At 35.4% G+C, this 6,174-nt stretch overlaps 1 pseudogene; it reads left to right on the plus strand.

The window, feature by feature from the left end:
- Positions 1-704: 704 nt before the first annotated feature.
- LOC142443831 (U1 spliceosomal RNA) lies at positions 705-857 on the plus strand (annotated as a pseudogene).
- The last annotated feature ends 5,317 nt before the right edge of the window (positions 858-6,174 follow it).

Below are 6,174 nucleotides of genomic sequence, written 5' to 3' on the forward strand. Positions count from 1 at the left end.
AGGCACGATGAAAGAAAATTACTTTGAATTGATTACCAGTCCAAAAATAGAAATTGCATAGTTTGCTTTATTGGTAATGTGTCTATCATACCATTTTCATACAAGTTTATAGAATTTTATTTTTAAATCCTCTGTCATCCTATACCTCTCTGTTGAAAACAATAAAAGCAATGCACAACTCGCCTTATATTTATATAAATGTTTATATAAATGTTATATATGTTTATAAATGTTATTTGTCATGGTGTAAAGGAGCTCTGGTGGGACTGTGAGGTAAGCGTATCACTTTGAAACACAAGGCCAGAGGTTCAAACAGAACAGTCAGCCTACAGGGGAAACAGGAGGCTTTCTGCTCCCCTACAGATTTACAGTCTTGGTGTCTATGTAGGGTCACTGTGAGTTGGAAATGACTTAACCTCCCTGGCGGTAATCCAGAGTGTGGCTTGGGATAAATGTTAACTGACATAAGAAGGTTATCATACCTGGGATGTCTACTAGAGAGATTAAAATCAGTAATTTCTTAAGAATTACAGGCCTACAAAAAATGTTATGCAAAACAATGTACCACTTTGGGTACAAAATTACTGTCATAATTAGACCACCAGGGAGGTTTTAAGGACAGTGGCTTGGGGCATAGTATATAATAACTACTCATAAAATTACATTTATAAATATGTCACATTGATATTTTAAAAATGGAATAGATACTTACCTGGCAGGGTGACACCAGGTGGTTTTCCCAGGGCGAGGCTCATCCATTGCACCCCGGATGTGCTGACCCCTGCGATTTCCCCAAATGTGGGAAACGCGACTGCATAATTTGTGGTAGAAGGGGACGGCATTCGCGCTCTCCCCTGAAAACAATATAATAAAAAAAATGGAATAGAACACTGAAGGAATTGTTTTTGTAACGTTGCTAAAAGTGGCCCTTAGTATGATATCTCTTGTCACAGGTACGATTATCCCAATTTTTCAAAAGAGACAGACAAAATGAGGAGATTCAGGCCAATTTTTCGTGCAATGAAAAGACAATCAAACCACACGACTTGTATATGAACATCAGCTCCTTTGTCGTTAGTTATGTAGTGTTGAACAATTTAATATTTATAGCCATTTCCCTCATATGCAAGGTTGAACTAATGTAAATAGTTTTATCTTGGAAGGTTCTTTTACCTGAAAGAAAGCACTCAAGATATGTAAAGATATTGTTACCACTTAGCACAATAGTTTTATTGACCCTTTCCATGGGCCTATATAATTTCAACCACAGTTCAATAAATATTTTGCTATATTTATATATGCACACACACACGCCTCCCCAATAGAAGCAATTTTCTATTTTTAGCCTCTACAAAATAAAGCAGAACCCTTCAGTGCACAGTCAGTTGGGCTGGAAGAGATTCTCTATAGGTTCACTCTCATTCTTTTAATAAATGCATCTAAAGAAATTTAAATTCAGTTTGAATTGATTTTAAAAGATAGGAATAAATATAAAATTGTAGACTTGCTCTTCAGGGACTAAGAAAATGCTATTCTTCTTTCAGAAAACCAAAGCTATTATTACTTCCAGAATTATCATTTCCAGATTTATATCATATTTTCCCTTAAGACTTGTTAAGTTGACAACCTATTTTTGCCTCTGTTTTCTTTTAAATTGCCTCAAGCATCCTAAGAGATTTTTCTAATATCTTTCAATGTACTTAAAATGTTTTACTCATGCATAGCATGTGAGGGGCATATGACCTCTTGTTTTAAAAAAGGAAATTCTGCACTCTGTGGGATAATCACTAATTAGGGATGTGGTCTAAATACTGTGTATGGTATTTGATGATCACATGGGCAGTGTCATTGCCATCCCATAAATTGCTTTACAGTTTCATTAGGCTGAGAGCTATGAGAGTCCTTAAAAATACGAGATATGCATCTATGTGCACACTGTTTATAAAATTTTAATGCCTGGTGCAGGATGCTAACTGACAGAATATTCAAGCTAATGTCTATTGTTTGAAAATTCTATATAAGAACTTGAATCATACTTAGCTCCTTGTACTAAGCTGCATTTTTGGCACAATGGTTTATTTGGTAGTTTCCTCCTGTATCACCCAGAGAAAAGTAATGATGACTACTGGAACTGTGGACTGTGCTATTTTTACATTCCCACTGCAGAATAATTATGACCACTTTTCTTCCTTCACTTTTAAAATAAAATGAAGACCTACTTTGAAATAATTACCGACAATTTTGACTTGAAAAAAACGTCAAAGCTTATTTTCTTCCTTAGAGATCTTGCGGTGCTCCGGATTAAGAGTAAAATGTTTTGATGTGACATCAGCTGTCATTGCATTTCATGTCTAGGATGATACAATTATGAAAAAATAAAGCTTAACTTAGAAAAGAAAAATTAAAAAACTATTTTCTTAAGATCCACTTTTTAGGAGAAAATAGGAAAATATATAACCCTGTCTTTTATCATTAAAAAACATATTATTTATTAAATGAAGTTTCTTAGATTCATTTTCAATAAACACACTTCCTTCAGGGAAAAAAACACCTGTTATAACATTTCCTCACATATAATCCTCTGCTTTGATGTTTCATTTTATGAAATCAGAAGCTGATGTATAGTTCACAAATTCAACAACATAAGATAAATGTCACATGTTTTGTACTTACAATTAAAATGAAGGGTCTAGAATATGTTCTGGAATGTGGGTGCATCCGTTATTAGAGCCCAAATTTCAAGGAGCTTAGAATGCTTTTAAACTAGATTAATGAGCAAAAGGTCAGGGGGCATAACCATGGGAAGTTTAATTTGAAGCCTGGAAGTAAGAATAGTGGGCTAGATTTTAATATACCAGCAAATAAAAATTTTTGAAATTGCATTCTGTAGTTTATAGCTATCTACAAATTATTCTAGAACCAATTTTACTTTGTAGTCTTAAGTAGAAATATCATATTATTACCTTTAAATATTTTTGGTAAAATGTTTGACAATATTCCTCCTATTATTAATATTGGTTGTTATTAAATTGTGTAATATTCATATTTCTGGTTTAGTACATGCTACATTTGTCACATACTCAATTTTGGGGTACTGCTAAGTTTAGAAAACATTTTATTGTTTTGCTTGTTTTCTATTAATGCCACCATATAATGTGAAATAACTCAATTTTTAATCATCATATGATTCATATGTCATGTAACTAAATTGTTCAATCATATTAAGAAGAATTATGCAATCATGACCACGATAAATTTTAGAATATTTTCTTCTTTCTTGTAGCTATTTTTGTTAGCATCCTATATCGCCGCCGCCCCCCCCCCCCAACTCCTCTGCCATTTCCCTAAGTAATTTTTATAAAACGAGTTGCCTATTATATAGATTTTCCCATCTGGGAAGAAACAATTTATTTTCATAGTATAATTTGTTAACTAAATTTCATGTCTTTCTTATATATCTTTCCAGTCAGTGGATTATTTATATATTTGGTTTTTTTTCATGTGTTTGATTTTTGAAATGGGTTTATAAAAGTTTTACTCACACTGAACTTTTAATATTGATGGAAACAGTTTGATTGAGTAATACATGTGAAATTGTTAAATTGGCAACTGTCATGTTATTTGTATTTTTATTGAAATATTAAGAATATTAATTATTGAAGAGTATCATGCTGTGATTATTTGATAATTTCTGAATTCTGTTGGTCACATTTCTTTGGGGTGAGTACAAATTTGAGACATAGACAAATGAATGCTTCCAATGCTTCTTAAATTTATTGAATAATTTCAATTGATATTCTATCACTTCTTGGAGCCTTGTTTTTAATTGTGTTCAGTGAAGCTTGAATTGCTTCCTTCTGTATCACTGGCTCTTGATCTTATGCTATCATGAACTTTTTGAATGTTTACCAGTTACTTTTGTGCCCCAAACTCAATCTTCCTGCCATTGAGTTGAGTCTAACTTAGAGTGAGCCTGTATGACAGGGGAGACCTGCGACTGTTACTTTGTTAGACTTTACCTCATTATGGGAGTAGAAAGCCTGTCTCCCACAGACTTGCTGGCAGTTTCCAAATCCTGATCTTAGCATTAGCAGGCCAACAAATGATGACTAGGCTGGTGACTACCTATTGCTTTCATTGTCTTTTATATACTAGATGTATTTCATCCTTTCTGGCCTTCTAACTCCAGTTCATTGTACAATTCATTAAAATTGCTTTTAGAGTGTCTTTTGACATTTTCTGCTCAGCTCTTTTACTTAATCATTTCGCTCATTTGCTTTAGCATCTATGCTGTCAAGAGCAACTTTCGTAGCCTCTTAATGCTTGGATGTCGTAGCACAATTTCTGTGATATTAAGTCATGCATGGACAGGGTAGCAAGCATGTATTACGTATTTTGTCATAGACTGGCATGTACATGCAGTGCTTTCTTAGAGTGTTAAATATTTCAATTAGCATTATCAATTCATGGAGCCTTATATGTTATTACTGATTTCGGTGTGGTTTTGGCTTTTTCCTTCAATATCATCAATTCTAGATCATATGCTGCCTCTCAAAAGAACCGAATGCTAAAAAGTTCTTTTTGTACAGTAACATTATGATTGTACCAAAAAGGACTAGTTGACAGTCCAACATTTGAAGAAGCAGCATATTTGCAAGAACTAACAGTGCTGAAGGAAGAAGTTCCAACTACATTGACTGCATTGGCCAAAACAAGGCTCCAGAATTTGATGGAATACCCACGGAAATGTTTCTGAAAGATGAAGGAGTCCTGGAAGCACTAAATCCCCTATACCCGAAAGTTTAGAAGATAGCCACCAGAAAGTTTAGAAGATAGCCACTTGATCAACTGACTGAAAGACATCCATATTTGCACCCATTCCATAAAAAGATTACTCAATAAATTTCTCAACCTATAGAACCTTATCATTGATATTCCACACAAGTAATTTATTCCCCCAAATCATCAAACGAAGTTTATAGCGGTACATTTACATGGAGCTATCAGAGGTTTTGGTTAGACACAGAAGACGATGTAGAATGAGGGATATCATTGCTATGTCATATAGATCTTGGCTCAGAGCAGAGAATAGAGAAGGATGTTTCAGCATGCTTTATTAACTGTCCCAAGGCATTCAAATGTGTGGATCATGACAAACTATTGAAAACCTTGAAAAGAATGGCAATTCTAGAACACTTCATTGTGCTCCAGCAGAAATTGAACACGGAATAAGAGGCAGTTGTGCAAACAGAACAAGGGAACACTACATGGTTTAAAAAGAAGAAGGATGTGCATCAGGGTTGTATCTTCTCACCATACTTGATCAATCTGTTTGCTGAGAAAAATCATCAGATAAAATGCATTATATGAAAAAGAATTTGTCATCAGGATTAATGGAAGTCTTATTTTACAACTTGAGGTATGCAAAATACACAACATTGCTTACTGAAAGTGAGGAGGAATTAAAGCACTTGCTGTGGCAGTTACAAAATCTGTCAACTTGTGAAGGGGTGGAGTCTAGCCTGTCAATCAGGTCACAGCCTAAAGGCCTCTGTGTGGTCATGGCCTTCTCCTGGGGATTCCCATCTTCTTCCCTAGAGGCCAGATACACTCTCACTCTCTGCTTGGTATTCCTGATGACAAGACACGTGTGTGGGGGAAGCCAGACCCCAGCAATTAATCATGAGTTCAGTAGGAACAATTGTACAGTTAGGATATATAAAGATTATAGTAAAGTCATAAAGAAAAAGGAGAGATGGGTGAGAGAAAGTAACGTAAAGAAGTCAGACACATTTCAAGGTAGCATGCTCACCTCAGCTCCTCTTGGTGGTACACATGGAGGAGGAGATGAGAGGACAGGAGAGAGCTTATATATCTTTGGGGGCCTGCAAGTTCCCTGATTACAGATAACAACCTATGTCATAGGAAGGGGTCGTAACATAGCCAATACAAGCAATAGGAGGGGAATGAGATAGGGGAGTACACGCAATAGTACAGGGAGGGAATAGGGGTACATATGTGGCAAGATGGGTGAACCCTAGATACAATATAGTAGCCTAACCTTAGTCATCCTTGAATGGTCCTGAACTTGCCTTCAGGCACTCCTTCAAGGCAACAATAACAGAAGGGAGTGGGCCCTATTTAGGGTGAGTTAGGCTATAGTTTGGTGGCTCT

This window comes from Tenrec ecaudatus, chromosome 3 (assembly GCF_050624435.1).
Source record: "Tenrec ecaudatus isolate mTenEca1 chromosome 3, mTenEca1.hap1, whole genome shotgun sequence".
In the NCBI taxonomy this organism is placed as follows: domain Eukaryota; kingdom Metazoa; phylum Chordata; class Mammalia; order Afrosoricida; family Tenrecidae; genus Tenrec; species Tenrec ecaudatus.